Source organism: Callospermophilus lateralis, chromosome 7 (assembly GCF_048772815.1).
Source record: "Callospermophilus lateralis isolate mCalLat2 chromosome 7, mCalLat2.hap1, whole genome shotgun sequence".
NCBI lineage: Eukaryota > Metazoa > Chordata > Mammalia > Rodentia > Sciuridae > Callospermophilus > Callospermophilus lateralis.
Window position 1 is genome coordinate 97480062 of NC_135311.1, and position 16869 is coordinate 97496930.

At 40.0% G+C, this 16869-nt stretch overlaps 1 protein-coding gene across 8 annotated transcripts in view; it reads right to left on the bottom strand.

Annotated features, from left to right (window-relative positions):
* The window catches only part of Fggy (FGGY carbohydrate kinase domain containing), a 399645-nt gene that overhangs the window by 135528 nt on the left and 247248 nt on the right, over positions 1 to 16869 (bottom strand). The window lies entirely within an intron of this gene.

Consider the following 16869-nt stretch of genomic DNA (forward strand, 5'->3'; position numbering starts at 1 on the left):
AGAATGTTGGAGAAAGTAAGATAGGCATCTTTGTCCCCATTTTACAAAGGCATTTTGAGAGAAAGCCCTGCACACAGTCAATAGTCAGCAAGGGAGAGTTGGTCATTTCACTCCTGTGCTCCTAATTTCTTAATTCAGGAAATGTTAAATCTACATTTTTCTGTGTACAGAATATTGTTGGTTCTGGTCTTGTTGATTCTGCTTAAGAGGCAAACAACAACCGTGCCAGCAGAGGGGAGGGAATGGCTTGACAGGGAGTGGGTTTGGGTGGAAGAAATATGTGTCTCATTTTACATGCCAGACCATGAGGATTGCACCATTTTTCAATTTGTGTCTCTAATGGGTTGATGGTAAAAAGATACTTGATGTTTACACTTGAGGCATTATCTTAAGTGATACTCTGCACTCATCTGCTGAGTTTACATAAAAGTTGCCTCCTAGGGTTGCAGGGGCTATTAACTGAGATCTTGTGTTCAAAGTACCTGATTTGGTTTCTGATACAGAACAGGTTCCCACTATGGGGTAGGAGAGTAGGAGCCAGGACGTGTCTGGGAACTGTTGAGAATTAAGATTGTCCCAAACAGAGACACTTAACATATTCCTTTGGCAAACATTTAATTTAGTACCTACTATGTGTCAAGCCCAGGGGAAATAGTTTTCAGTGAAGTGGGGATTCTGACACTTAATCCAAAAACAGCAAATAGCTCTGATAAGCACCTCAATAAAGGTATTAGATCTTAGTATGAGGACACCTTGGAGAGGAGTCATGGTTTAGTCAAAATGTTGACTCTACAGTGACAAGAAAAATCACATAAATGTTCCACTGGCATACATATAGATCATAAGACAATCAGTTCTTTGTGCTATCTCACACAATAATGATTACATGCCTGTAAGATTGGCATCTTTGTCCCTATTTTATAGAAAAGGAAACTGAGGCTGTGTTATATAACTCCCCCAAGATCAGGCAAGTAAGGAGCAGATGTGAAAATGAAATATTGAATCTACAATTAGAAGGGCAGGCAGTGGTCAGTGCTGAAGGATTATTATATGCTAAGGTGTGGGATTTTTTTTTGAAGGTAACAGGAAAATGTTTTGTTTGTTTTGTAGCTAGAGGTCCACCAACTTAGGGCTGAGCCCCTGGAGCATGTATTCAGCATTACACAGTGGTTCCCTTCAGTTTGTTTGATTTGCAAGTAAATGTTAACAGGAAATGTTCATCATCTGTTCCGGTGCTTGACAGTTCACAGGCTGCATAACTGTCCTCACAGAACTAGGATTTGCTGGTCCTCTGGAGCCCCAGAGTTCCATAGCAGCCTCATGGTGTTTCAGGAGGTGTGGTTTCTTCTCTTGCTAAGTCAGAAATTTCATGCAGAGGTAAAGAGGCTTTGCCTTAAACATGTTTCTTCAGAAGGCCCTTCCCTGCCTGACCGCATTCTGTCTGTCTACTTTTCCTCAAATCCATGTCTCCATCATCACCTTTTGCCTCTCCATGCTTCAAAGGTACTGAAACTGCTAATCTGATCTTGGACTTCTAAGCCACCCAACCAGCCTGCTACAGATGCTAACCCATGTATCAGCGGTGAGCCCTGAACACTTCAGAGGAAAAGGGCATATGCCGGGAGCTCCAGACCGGCTTGCTCTCTGCTTCACTTGATTCCTGAGCAAGGTCCTGGTCCCTCCTCTCTCTCACTCATGACATGTCTTGTCTTGAGGCTCTGCATTTGAATATAGGCTCTCCTTGACACCTTTAGCTTAGCTGTACTTCATCCACAAGCTCTCGTAGCTCTGAAAACTTGGTGAGGTGGACATACAGAGCTGGACTCTGGTCAGGCACCAGCCTGGTCTAACACCCTGTAGAAGGGTGTGCTTCATGGGACCCAAAACACCAGAATGCTCTTCCATTGAGGAAATATCCCATATCAAGTGTGAAATTTCCCTCTTTACAGTCCATGTCAATGTCCCTGAGAAATCTACATGCTAAAGTCAAATGAATCACTTAAGTTCACCTAGCTAGAAAGTGCCAGTGTCAAAAATAAAAGATTTCTTCCTATGTCTAAGGCCAGTGAGTTTTCTATTAGCATAATATTGAGAAGGAATATCTAGGTTTCAGAAAAGTCAGAAACACCCTGTATTTCCCCAAAGCCATCATCCTATCAGTTTCCAGAAGGATAATGTAACAGACAGAGAAAGTCTCACTCATTTAAAAAGTTTTGATTCTGGTAAGAAAGATTCTATAGCACTATTTATACATAGCATAAAGGGATATAAAAGCATTTTTTTTCCTTAGTGGCAATGAATAGATATGAGATCATTAGCCTGCGGTGAGGAAGCTCCTCCATGTCCCACATCAGACCTTCCTACAGATGTTATTGCTTCATGTCAAGGACAGCATCCAAACATCAGACACACCCAATATGAATTTGGGGCATTATAACAAGAAGTCCTTCAGATCCTCTAGTGTGGAAAGGCTTCAAGAACACCTTCAAAATGCACACAAAAAAAAAAAGCATTCATCACTACCACCTCATCTCCAATGTTCATCCCTTTCTACACCTGAATTCAGATAGTCTCATCCAAAATTCACTGAAAGGCAACTTTGTGTCAGGGGTACATGAGGTACTGATGATTCAGAAATAAATGGTCTTTGGTACCTGCCTTCAAGGAATTCATAGCCATGAGAGCAAGGAAGACATAAGCAGGTAACTAATAACAAGCATGGGGGAGGCACCCCATGATAGAACTTTGTACCCTGGGAACACACAGATGCTCTACCTATCTATGAATGTATCTAGGAAGAGACTTGTAGGAGATAAGAGGCCTGAGTACGAGTCAGACAGGAGAAAGAGTAAGAAAGAGTGGAGGGAAGGGTACTGCAGGCAGGGGGAGAGGGAGCAGAAAGTGACACATGCTCTAATGCACAACTGGATGAGAGAGAAGGTGATGGGAATGGTGCAACCTGGGATAGAGAGTCAACCCAGGACATGTTGTACAGGGATCACCATGCTGCTAAGGATTTAGAAGTAATCCACAGAAGGGAAAAGAATAGCAATTCTGACTGGTAGGAGAGACATCAACCCAGAATTTTTTTTTTCCCTTTCTGGGACTCAATTTTTTCATCTGTAAATAAGATTACTGAATTTGATGATCTTTAAAGTTCCTTCAAATCTCCCATTCTGAGAGTTCAACAAATGGATGATCATAGTCATAGCATTATTTTTCATGTTACTATAGAGTTGCTAGCTAAACATAATAAATGTGTGCCTAAAAGATCATATAAGCACTAATGAAAGAGAAAGAATACAGAATCTGGCTCTAAGAAACCTGAGTTCAAAGACAGGTAAGCTGCTTACTGGCTATGCACCTGGGTAACCATATACTCTTTCTCATCAATAATTCAGGAACAGCAATGCTTATTGGGGTCACTGAAAGGATTAAAGGACAACAAATATTTCAAAATATCTGGCCCATAGCAGGTATGTAATAAGCGTCCACTGACTCTCTTAACTGGAGAAGGCAGAGTATGGCTCAGCATATTCTTTCCATTGTTATCATATGTTCATTACATGCCAGATCTTGGGTACACAGAGATGAGTGAGCCACAGTTATAGCTTTCTAAAGTTCATGACCTGGTGGCAGAGACACATAATACATTTAAAAAAATAAAATGTTATAAGTGTAATAAAAGTCTATGTGCTATGGCAAAAAAAAAAAAAAAAAGGAAGATGAGACTATTTTTGTCTGAGGCTCATACAAAACTACAGAGAAAGGTTTTATTTAAAATGGTAACCAATAGTTTATAAACATGCTATTTAAGACACTAGATAGATCCTACTCCATAAAGGTTTTAAGATAATTTCATCTTTAGGTCAAATTTTATCCAGTAAGGAGGTTCTTAAGTAGGAATCCTAATGAAATTCCTCATCAGGCAAATGAGGAGAAAGTAAAAAAGAAATGAGAAAAGGCATTATTTCATCTATAAGTTTTTAATTTTCCAATTTTGCCATAAAATAATACTATCTTAGCCAAAAACCTAAAAGGGATCTTACTAGGGAGGCCCAGAGCTAACGTGACTGATGGGCCTCATTTTCTGAGTGGTTTCAGGAAGATATGAAATGACCACATGTGCTCAACAATCTAATGACATTTCCCCCATGTATAAATTAGATGGAAAGTTTTCAAACACATTATTGATCACTACCATTTAGCTTTGTAATACAAATAATGGGGGGCATTTTCAACTTCTAACTATTAGGCCAACTGAGAGAAAAACTACTCACTTTCTATGGTCATGAGAAAGGAGGAGATGTGCTTTTCCCTAACCAACAAATGAAAGAAGCTTGCAGAAAATTACCAACCTACTATGTGTGTTTGGAACATTTTTATAAAGAAGCAGCAGCAGAAGAAAGAGATGGAGAAGGGGAAATAGCTGTGATGGGATATATATATATCTGAAGAGGCTGGTGATACAGCAAGAAAAAGTACAAACAGCAGTCTTCCTGGAACTTCAAGTCTGGTGGACAGTGAGGTGATAAAAATAACTTAACATTCAAAGGAAATGATTAAGAATGTGAAGAAAGAGCCTACAGAATGGAAGATCTTTCCCAGCTACTCCTCTAGAAGGAGATTAATATCCAGAATATGTAAAACAAACAAACAAACAAACAAAACATCAAAAGAACAAACAACCCAATACACAAATGGGCAAAAGAACTAAATGAACATTTCTCAAAAGAAGAAATACAAATGGGCAACAATTATAAGAAAAAAAGTACAACATCCCTAGATAAAGGTTTATTGTTTTCTCTTCTATGCAGAAATAGAGAAAAAAGAGAAAACAAAAGTGGGTGATCCCATGAAAACTGAAGGGAGATCAATGGAGTAAAGGAAAGGATGGTGGGGGAGGGAGGAGGAAAAAAGAGGAATTGCAGAATGAAACTGACCAAACTGCAGAATGAAACTGACCAAAATCCCTAGCAATCAGGGAAATGCAAATCAAAACTACTTTGAAATTTTATCTTACTCCAATAAAAATGACAATCATCAAAAAAATAATAATAAATGCTGGTGAGGATATGGGGGGAAATGTACACTTACATATTGTTGGTGGGACTGCAAATTAGTGCGAGCACCTTGGAAAGCAGTATGGAGATACCTCAGAAGACTTGGAACAGGCTGGGGTGCTGTAATGCATGCCTGTAATCCCAGTGGCTTGGGAGGCTGAGGCAGGGGGGTCAGGAACTCAGAGCAGGTCTCAGTAAAAGCGAGGCACTAAGCAACTCAGTGGGACCCTGTCTCTAAATAAAAATAGAAAATAGGGCCAGGAATGTGGCTCAGTGGTGGAGTGCCCCTGAGTTCAGTCCCCAGTACCCTCATCCTTACCAAAAAAAGACTAGGAATGGAATCACCATATGACCCTATCCTACACCTTAGTATTTATCCAAAAGAACTAAAATCAGCCTACTATAATGATACAGGTGCAATTCACAGCAGCGAAGTTATAGAACCAGCCTAGGTGCCCTTTAACAGATGAATAGATAAAGAAAATGTGGTATATATACAAATGGAGTTTTACTCAGTCAAAAAGAAGAATGAAATTATGGCATTTGCAGATACATGGATGGATTGGAGAACATCATGCAAAGTGAAATAAGCCAGACTCAGAAAGTCAAGGGTTTAGTTTTCTCTTCTATAAAGAAATAGAGAAAAAAAGGGAAAATAAAAGTGAGTAATCCCATGAAAATTGAAGGGAGATCAATGGAGTAGAGGAAGGGGAGAGTGGGAGAGGGAGGAGGGCAGGAAAAGGAAGGAACTGCAGAATGAAGCTGACCAAACTACGCTATGTACATATACGAATATATCACAGTGAATTTTACCTCAATGTATACCTAAAAAGCCAATAAAAAACAATAAACAGAAGAAAGACCAGCAGAATAGAGGAAGGGAAACAGGGAGAGAGAGAAGGGAGGGAAAGAGGAAGTACTAGGGTCTTAAATGGAACAAACTATATTCCATGCGTGTATGATTATGTGAACATGAACCCCACTATTATGTGTAACTATAATTCACTAATAAAAATGTTAAAAATAAATGCATATTGAAATATATGTCAGCTGGAATGTTCTGTTGAAAAACAAGACAGGACAGAGAGAATGAGCAGTGTGGTGAGGACAGGTGTTGTTACTTTAATACAGAGTGGTCTGGGTAGGCCTTAATGATGAGGCTTGTGCAGAGACGAGGACAAGGGAGTGAAGCATGCAGTTAAAAGCACTACAGACAAAGAGGTAAGAGCAAGTGCAAAGACCCTGTGGTAGAGCTGTTCTTGCTATCTTAAATGAATGTCAAAGAATTAGTGCAGCTTGAGTTGTAGGAACAAGGAAGGTGATAGGAGAGGAGGGCAGAAAGTAAGAGAGCCAGGTCTTCTTGGCCTTTTAAGGACACTGGCTTTAAGTAAAATAGGAAACCATTAAATAATTTTGAGCAGAGGAGGAACATCATCTGAGTTATGTTTTAACCCCCACCCCCACCCCCATCCCTGCACCATGTTGTGATGAGAATAAGCTGCTAGGGACAAGGGTGAGAACAGGAAGCCCAGTCAGGAGACCACAGCTGCTTAGGCCAGACAGGACAATGGCTAGATTCTGAGTATATTTTGTTCACAGAACTGACAGTATTTACAGATGGATTGGAATAAGATGCAAGAAAAAGAGGTCAAGGATGTTTTCAAGGTGTTTTGACTGGGTCAGCTGCAAGAATGGAATTGTTCTTAACTGTTCTAGAAAGACAATGAGAAGTGGTTTCAAGGAGTGAGAAGAATCAGGAACTCAGCTTTGTACACATTACATTTTAGGTGTCTATCAGAAAATCAGGAAGTGAGATTGAACAGGGAGCTAGAGGGACTAGTCAGGGTATCCAGAAAGATACATACTGGGGAGTCACAGTGCACAGGTGCTCTTTTCAAGTTGTGAAGTCTATGTGATGTCACTAAAGAGGTGGGGGCAGATGGGAAAGGGAGAGGTCTCAGACAGAGGAGGAGAGGCTTAAGGCACCCCAATTTAGCAACTGTGGCAATGGGAAAAAATTAGGCAAAGAACCAAAGAGGCCAGTGAAAGAACAAGCACAAGAGAGTTCTGGAAGGTAAGTGGTCTCAACCGTGAAGAGCAGGTTCTACTGTGCCTGATGCTGCCCACAGATCAACTAGGATGACGACTGCCTTTGGACTTGGTGACATGAAGGCCACTGGGACTGAAACAAACACTCAAAAGTTATTGTCATGGAGGAGCTTGTACAATGTCTGACAGGACTCAAGAGAGAGCAGGAGAAGGTGGCATTATCCACAGCTCTGGGGAAACAGGAGCAGAAGAGAGGGATGTAGGTGGAGAGGGTCTTCTCTCCTCCCCTCCCTCATTCTTTAGAGGAAAGCTGTTGGATCATGTTGTAATTTTACATGATTAAGTAGAGAGGGACGGGGAGCGGGGGAGGGGAGCTGGCCAGCCTTGTTGTCCTAGTTGACTGCTGAACCAGTACGGGGAAAACACAGCGTTATTCTCTTCTTTCCTCATGTTGCATGAGTTCCGTGAACTGTTCTCCCCTACTCCTTGGATGAAATTTCAGGTATCCCTAGTCTTTCTACACTTTTAAGTAATAAAAGGTCCTCAGGCACATTCGAGCATTAAATGTGCATACTCCATTGTAATAGTCACAGCTCCCATCTTGTCTCGTTGAGTGCTTCTCCTGTGACAGTGACAGGCATTGCTGGCTTGGAGAAAACCCACAAAGAGAGGTTTCTTCTCTCTTTCCTCACACTACTTTCCTCCTGCTGGATAGCTGGCTGCTACCTTCGGCTGCTCACCCATTGGGCAGCCTTACCAGGGAAGATCTTACTGGATGGTATGGTTGTGATCTGGTTTCAATCTGTCCTCAGGGTGTGATACATGTCCGAAACTGATGCTCCATAATGTGCTTCTGCTGATTGACTACAATGTCCCCCACTCTGGGTAATCCCCCCAAGAGTGGTATGTTTGAGGTTGGCTATCCCTCCTAGCAATGTGGTCTGCTCAACCTGCTTTTCCTCCCAGCCTTTGGGAGGTTTGTCCCGCTGTTAGGACCATACCGCTTCCCCATCTTTTTGGATGGGGTCCCTTTTAACACATCCCCAGCTGGCTCCCTTGTGCTGGACACACACACACCTTGCCCTTGTCTTTGGTGGATATACATCCTGCTGCCAAAGTAGTTCTCACGTTTTGCTCTTCTATCTCAGATACTGCAGTTAATCTTCTCTTTCCAGATCACACCTTTCATTTTTTCCACTTCCATTTTACACCCCCAAGGTGGCTCTTAAGACAAGTTTTACAAGCTCTTAGCAAACACAGCACAGGTGGTCTGGTCTCCAGGGCCTCTTCAAAACTCCAAGCCAGGAAGATCCCGATTGCAAGATCCATTACATGTAGCTAGAGTGAAGTTCGTATATGGTGCAAGAAGAGGTGGACAGAGGACTAAATAAATTAACCTTCCCCCCTAGGCACTGGCAGGGGAGGGAGTGATCAGAGGTTTCCCGGGCAGAATCCCAATTCAGAAAATAGCAATCAATTTCTGGACGTTGGACCTTCTAATATTACTCAAGTGAAATTATTAAATGAAAGACCTTTTGAAATGAGACAGACATATACAAATTTGAGCCATCATAAAGTATTAAAATTACTAAGATACTCTCATCTTATTTGTCTTATAATAACCAACCTTCTTCACTACTCTCCAGTACATATATCTACATATATCCTTCCCCAGGCACTTTTTGCAGCTAAACCTATTTCTAATTTAGTATTAGAATTCTGAGCTCTCTAGTTCCTAAGACAAGACTTTGTGAGTACTTCTGTATTAACCCAGTATAATCAGTTTTAATGCTTCATGGACAACTTATATAAACTGAGACGGTGGCATGAGATAAATGTCCAAGTTTAAGGAGAAAATGAAATAAGCAATTATTCCATTAAAAATGATATTTTATTTTTGTCCTGATTAAATCATCTTTAACCACCTGGCTTCAGTTCAGATAAAGTTCAGCATCTCTAGGGCAAGCCTAATGGCCATAAGTAGAATGTTCTATGATTGACTCATTAATTTATCGCTGTGCTTGTTAAATGACCAGCTGACTGGTCCAGGTGCTGGAAGGAAATACGAATGGTAGCACAGGAAGCACCACTCATCGAATAAGGCAATGGAAAATAGCTAGGTTTGGGTTCACTTTAAAAATGAACTTGCAGGCCGGCTTGTTGGCATATACCTGTAATCTCAGCAGTTGGAGAATCTGAGGCAGGAGGATTGCGAGTTCAAAGCCAGCCTCAGCAAAAGTGAGGCACTGAGCAGCTCAGTGAGACTCTTGTCTCTAAATAAAATACGAAATTGGGCTGAAGATGTGGCTCAGTGATTGAGTGCCCCTGAGTTCAATCCCCAGTTCTAAAAAAAAGGAACTTGCTATTTTTCAACAAATATTTACGAAGCGACTTCCATTCATTCATTAAATAAATACTGAATGCCCAACTAGGTTCTAGGCTCTGTGCTACACACTGGGGATGCAAAGAGTGTCAATCATCTCTATCTTAAAGAAGTGTAGAACTCACTAGCCATGGAATGGGGTATCTAGTGAGGTAATCCTTAGCCATTATTCAAGATGGACTACTGACCCCATGTTTCAAATGCTGAGAAAAAATCCTTTCCTTGATTTCTTAAAGGATACCTACCTATGTGTCTAATCTATCTCCCAAATCTCTAGCACATATTATAGTCACTAGAGAAATTTAGAGATATATCTCCTTTAAGATCAGGAACAAGAGAGCATTTTTTTGTTTATTTGTTTGTTTTTACCATCATAGTATTCAACATAATTCTGAAATCTCTGGCAAACACAATTAGACAAAATTCAGCAGCAGCAACAACACAAAGGCACAAAGAAGAGAAGAAAAAATCTGCAGATGATATGGTCTTATAGGTACAGTTCATACTGGCTTCTTTGCCTGGACCACTTTTTTCCTAATTAAACTCTAAGATGTTGGGACTTTCAGAAATATATAGTGAGCATCCCAATATTGGATCACCCAGCTCTCTAGTTAATCTGTTACCATGTATGCCAAGAAAAGCACTTGTCAATGTGATGAATTTAAAGATTTTGAGATGCTGAGCTAATCCTGGCCTGTTTGGGTGGGCCTACATGTGGTCATAATTGTCCTGAGAGGAGAGAGGCAGAGGGAGATGTGAACACAGAAACTAAGCTTGCTTTGGTTGCACCCATGAGTCAAGGAACACCAGCAACCCCCCAAACTGCTAGCTCTGGAAATTCCAGAGAGAGCCAGCTCTCTGACTCCTGATCTTAGCTCAGTGAAACCAATTTTTAGACTTCTAGCTTCCAGAGCTACAAAAAATAGATATGAATTATTTCAAGCCAACAAGTTTGTGACAATTTGTTACAGTGGCAACCATAGCTTCCTGGCTTCTGATAAAGAAAAATATGATCAGTTATATAGTGTTTAATACCCGCTCCCCACTCCCCCTCCCCCCAAATCAGTTCAGATTAAACAATTCTTTCCGAAGCAATGAATTGTAAAACACGTTCTCAAGTGGTATTTTATAAGGGGTGCAATAAGTGACATATTAACTTACCAGAATGGCGATACCAAACATAGATTGACCTTCACACGGCCTCCTGCTCCTGCCTTCCTTCCTCCTGACTGTACCTCTCCTTCCTCCCTTTCTACTTGCTTTTCTTTTTTGATAATTTTAGACTTTATGTTAAAAACTGATTTCACACTTCCAGAAAGGTTATAAAAATAGTACAAGGAATTCCTGTATATGCTCACCCAGATTCCTCCAGTGTTTTGCAGAAGCATTCTGTTCTTGTTAAACAAACACACACATGTACGAGTGTGCATATTTTTCTGAAGCATTTCAGAGTAAGTTGCAGATATAATGCCCATTTTACTTCTAAACACTTCAATGTGCATCCTATAAAAACAAGGATATTCCCTTACATAACCATAATACCATTATCCTGTCAGGAAATAAACATTGATGTAATTCTATTATCTAATTGACAGACCTTATTAAAATTTCTTCCATTTTCCACTAAATATTCTTTATAGTAAGAATTTTTTAAAAAGGTTCTCTAGGATACAATTCAACATCACATATGCCCTTCAGTTGTCACATCTCTTTGACCTCCTTTAATCTCGATCCCTCTTTGCATCTGTCTTTATCTTTCATGACCTTAGAATTTTTAAAGAGGCAGATTGGTTTCTAGAGGCTCCCTCCATTTGGGTTTCTGACATTTCCTCATGATTAGATTCAGGGTAGGCATTTTGGACAGGATGATGCTTGTGTCCACATGACTTCTTTTTTGGAAGACCTTCAGTAAGAGCCAAGGGCAAAACATATAAAGCATTTTACATAAAACTCTAGTGGATGGTGTTTGCAGAAAAAAGTTTCTCTCCTATAAATTCCATCTGTCCTAGGGATGCCTGTGAGCATGCTGCTCTCTCTCATCTCTCTGCTCACATGGCTTATCACAGAAGATGGGGCAAGAGAGCTAGGAAGCTTATACTGCATCTGCCCTGCAATATCAGTGGTCTTCTTTGCCAAGAAAGTGCTACTGATTTAATCTTCCATGCATCTTTCAAAGGTCTCTGCATCTCTCCATGGCCCTCACCACATCTCAGGCAAGCTACTATGATACCCCTTCTCTCCTGGACTCCCTCTATCCCTCTATCTGGTCTCTTGACATACACTCTGGAGTCTCTCCAATCTGTTTTGTAAGTCCAACTATGTAACCTATTATGCTTGACACATTTTAATTTCTCTTAAAAGACCAAACTTCTACATAAGACTCACAAGCCCAGCATGTAAGCTCCCCCTTTGCTTCTCCAGTTTTAACTTGCACCCCCTTTCCTTCCTGCCCCACCCCACAGCTGCCAACTTCCCTCCCATTATCCAGCTGTTCTCTCCTCCCAGTTTTCTCCAATCACTGACCACAGCCACACACAAGCACCACAGTCCCCCAGTGACTCCTTGCTTAGTCAGTTCATCAAAATCTCTCAGCTCAAATATCACTACCTTACAGGAGGCTTCCTGGTCTCCCAAGCTGTACCAGGGGCATGGCTTTATGTTCTCATGGTGGGTCTTCTGTATACACATGCCTATACCATACCCACAGAGGAATGTATAAACCATGGGAACATTTTAAAGACTGGTAAGTCTGTCCTTAACCAATAATTGCCATGTTTCCAAAGCCACTCCTGAATGTATCCTTTCTCTCAGTAGCCAGCACCCCAGGGTTCTGATATCTGTGGTAATCATTCTCTTGTTTATCTTTCTAGGCTTACTGCCTTCAGGAATTCCTCAAATGTACTATCTCTTTTGCTTTTTTTTTTTTTTATAATTTTCTATGACTCGAATAATTCTGTTCATCTTTTTTTCATTCCTTGTTTCTTCAATTAAAATTATTTGATATATCTTTGTGATATGTAGATATAGTTTCTCCACTTAAACATGTATACCACTGTATGAATGCATTGAAATTCAGTTATTCACTCTACTTCTAATGGAAATTTGGGCCTATTATGAAGAATGACATTATGACTACATTATGGGCATACTGATGCATAGGTATAATAGTTTTTACCTAGGAATGGAATTGGTGGAGTGTTGAGCCTGTTTATTTTCCAAAGTGATTGTACCAATTCACACTTCCAGAAGCAGGGCAGAGAAGCAAAGCATTTGTCAAGATCTGTAGTAACTATACATGATTGTGATGGTTGGCTTGGAATCTACATCCTCCACTAGACTCTGAGGTCTATGTCTGCTTCTGCTTACTATTTTCAATCTAGTGCCAGCTCACAGTAGATTTTCAAAACACTGACTGAATAAAAGGTGGCATATGGGTAAGGAAGCTTAAGTTTTCCGGATGTGAACATAGATCTATGTATGGATTCCAAAATCCATGTCATTTCTACTGCACTACATACTCCTTACTGCACAATGGGGATAATCATTTGTGTCCCACTTATTACTTCCCAACTTTATAAACTAGTAGTAATCAAGTGAGATTATAGATGTCAAGCCAATGAACACGGGGTACTAATTAAGTCTTGTCTATGTTCCACTACTATGCACCTGGACCCAAATGTCCACAGATGGGGTGTATGAGAGATGATTGTCAATGGCAAATGCTTTGTGAATGTGTGTGGATTAAGATTTCTTTGTGGAGAAAGATGGGGTTTCAAATATCACTACAGGGAAACCGAAGACACCAATTAATGCTTTCACATCCAAACTGCACCTGTGTCCTAAATTATCCACTACCACAAACAAAAGAAGCTCGATCCAAATTCTGATTAGAACAAACACTTTTAAATGCTTTTACCCAGGTGGCATCATCTTTCATGTGTGCCCAGGCTCGAGGAAGAGTTGGGTAGAGAGCTGGATTAAATACTGCACTTAGGCTCAGTGCTGTGGGTTCAGAAGTAAACTCTGACTTCTTATTTACCCTGAAAGATCTTAGGCCTCTGTGGTTTCCTGTTGTGTCCTGATGTGTCTGCTTTGGTTTCTGGGTTTGTCTGTACAGAGCTCCAGACAGGGTCTCTCATGTTTCATGAGAAAATAAAAAAATCCACAATCTTTAATTGTCAGCAGATTCTACCAGGTATTCTGTGCAAGCCACAGCCTCTCAGAATGTCTGTATCTAGGCCTTCTAAGAGATATCTTCTTTGAAAGGATGGAGATTCAAGAGAATTTCTCCTGTGTCCCAAACCCTTCAGAGATTGCTTGAATCTCCAATTTAATTTCCTTGGTATTATATTAATTTTTAGATTTTATTTTTCATTATTTACTTCTCTTTTACAGTCACCAACTACAATTTTAGAATCTCATTTATGTATATGGTGCTTTGCTAGGCACTGAAGAAACAATGTTGGATGGATGTAATTACTACTCTGAAGACATTTAAAACAGTTTTCCTGAAAATCCTCAATTAGAATCACCTAGGTACATATCAAAATTACAGATTCTGGGAATGGAGGGTGTAGCTTGGCATGTGCAAGGCCATGGGTTCAATCCCCAGCACCAAGTAAATGAGTAAATCGGTAAATAAATAAGTAAATTAAATAAAATTAAAGATCTTGTTTCCCAGCAAGACTCAGGGAATCAGTACCTGTGGGGTTGGGGTCTGAGGGACAGCATTTTTAAAAATGACTTATTTATTCTAATTTGTTATATAGATAGCAGAATACATTTCAATTCATGGTATACATGTACTATACAGCACAATTTTTCATGTCTCTCTCATGTACAAAAAGTAGAGTCACACATTTTTAAAAGAAGATCTCCAGGTACTTTATATGCACTTTATTTGAGAACTACTGGCTTGCAGCTTAATGAAGAATTTAGTCACAATGGCAACTTATGGCATGGAACCAGGAGACGTTCCTGTAAAGAGCAAGACTTTCACTCTAGCTGTGGGATCTTTCGATTCAAGCAAATAAAGATGGAAAAAACTAAGGATGCAATGGAAATGGCTCAGGGTTTGACTGGGTATGTATCTGAGTCTTAGCCGTAGCTCTATTAGCTGTGGGACATGGGACAAATCACTAAGTCTCTTTGAGCCTCATTTGAGAAAAGAAAACAACACTTCTCTGACACTCTCACTTTGTTTATTCTGAGGATTAAATTCCATAGGGCATTTTACATACTCTAAAGCACCAAGAAAATGTTCTTTCATGATCACAAAATCTTTTGTAAATAAGAAAATAATTAAGCCACCCCCTAAGGTTTCTCTTAAGCAGTGAGAACTACTTGGTCTCTCAATCTTCCCCAGCTTTGCTCCTGGGACCTATTTCTCTTAATATTATAGCTATAGATGATGTGGCTCCTTCCAGGTTCTAGCAGCTTTTTTCAAAAGCACAGCTCAAAATCGGACCCAGTCCTGAGGTCAGCAGTGGCCTATGTTTTTGGTATTGAGTTAACACTTTCAAAGAATGGATATGAAAGGCCATGTAAAAGTCTATGTAATCTCTCTGACCTCAATTCCATCACCTCTTCAGGAGGAAAGGTCATCTGTTGAGATATTTTATGATGCTGACACCCTCTAATGATGTTTAACTTTTGTTTATTCTGAGTGTATTAATATTACTCTTTATTCTGATATAAAAAATGGTTACTGCATCCTTTTTGCATACAGCTATGATTTTTGTCCATTTAGGGATTCTAAAATTAGTCTCAAATATTTGTTGTGAAAATTAGAAATTCCATATACAGAATACCCAGGAAAAAAAACTAGTACATGCTAAGTATTCAATAAATCCAGCCATTGTTATTCTTCAGTATACAGATGACATGTTCCCAATTCATCTTGAACTGTTGTCACAATGAATTTCTCTTCTTTACAAATCATGCATAAACCTAAGTATCCTTTTCCTTTTTGAGTATTTGTCTTTTTTAGATTGAAATTTTATATCTTTAAACTTGTGATGTGGTGTTTACCATCTATTTCACTAAGGATACATTGCCAGATCTCTTTAGGTTAACTTGATTATAAACCCCATGCTGAATATTTAGTATAATTCCCTAGAGAGAGAGCATTAAAGCATTTTCCCCAACTGCTCTAGGAGTTAAAGCTTGTAAGAAAGACAAGAATGAAAGATCCTGTGCTAGAGGGCTATGAAGGCCCAGAGGTGGCACAACCAATTCAACATGGTACTGGGACAGAAGAAGCTTCATGGAGGTGACACCTGTTCTAGGACTTTGGGGAAGTCACACACTAATGACAGTGTAATCACTAATAGCATAGGCTCTGAGGTTCCTGTACTTTGGTTCAAACTCAGCTGCACCACTTCTTAGCTCCGTGACCTCTCTAAGCCTTAGTTTTCTCATCTGAATACCAGGATCATAATACAATGAGAAACACTTCATAGAGTTTGCTAGAAGTAACAAATGACATAGTAAATGCTCAGTAAATGTGTGTTATAAAGACCATGATTTTTGTAATGATGCTACTCAACAGATAGAGGGGAGATGTGTTCATTCTGGGCAGAGAAAACAACATGTCTAAAGCCAGACTAGTGGCAAAGCATAAGTTCTTTCTAAGAAGAGCAATTGTAAGTCTAGTATACTTCTTCCATTTGCAACACTCCAAATATAAAAAGGCTTTTTTTTTTTTTTTTTTTTTTAACTGGGGATTGAACTCAGGGGGACTTGACCACTGAACCACATCCCCAGCCCTTCTTTTTGTATCTTATTTAGAGACAGGGTCTCACTGAATTGCTCAGTGCCTTGCTAAATTGCTGAGGCTGGCTTTGAACTCACAATCCTCCTCTTTCACTTTCCCCAGCTGCTAGGATTATGGGCTTGTGGCACCATGCCTAGCACATAAAGGTTTTCAATGATTCATTTGATGATAAAATCTGATAGGAATAGATCAAGCCATTTAGCATTACTTAACCTGCTTGGTGTGAATATTCTCACATTTTATTGTAGAAATATTCATGCTTTCAGTTATGGGTGATACCAAACACATACACACACACACACACACACACACACACAAGCACACGACTGTCTAAAATGTGCTCATTCTTTATTTTAAACCATGTCTTGCCTCAGAGAATTCAGATAAAGGTTGTGCAGGCGCCTGCTAGGACATATGGTAAAAGATGAAGGATGAGGTGAGAGGTGGGTAAGACCAGATCATGCAAGGTCTCCTGTACACAGCTAGGATTCAGGAGACTTGTCAGGGGATTTGACTGGGAGTGTGAAGCCATGTAATTTAGTTTTCAGAACCACCTTCACTGTGAGTTGATCTGGGTAGATAGCAAGCTGGTGTTCTGT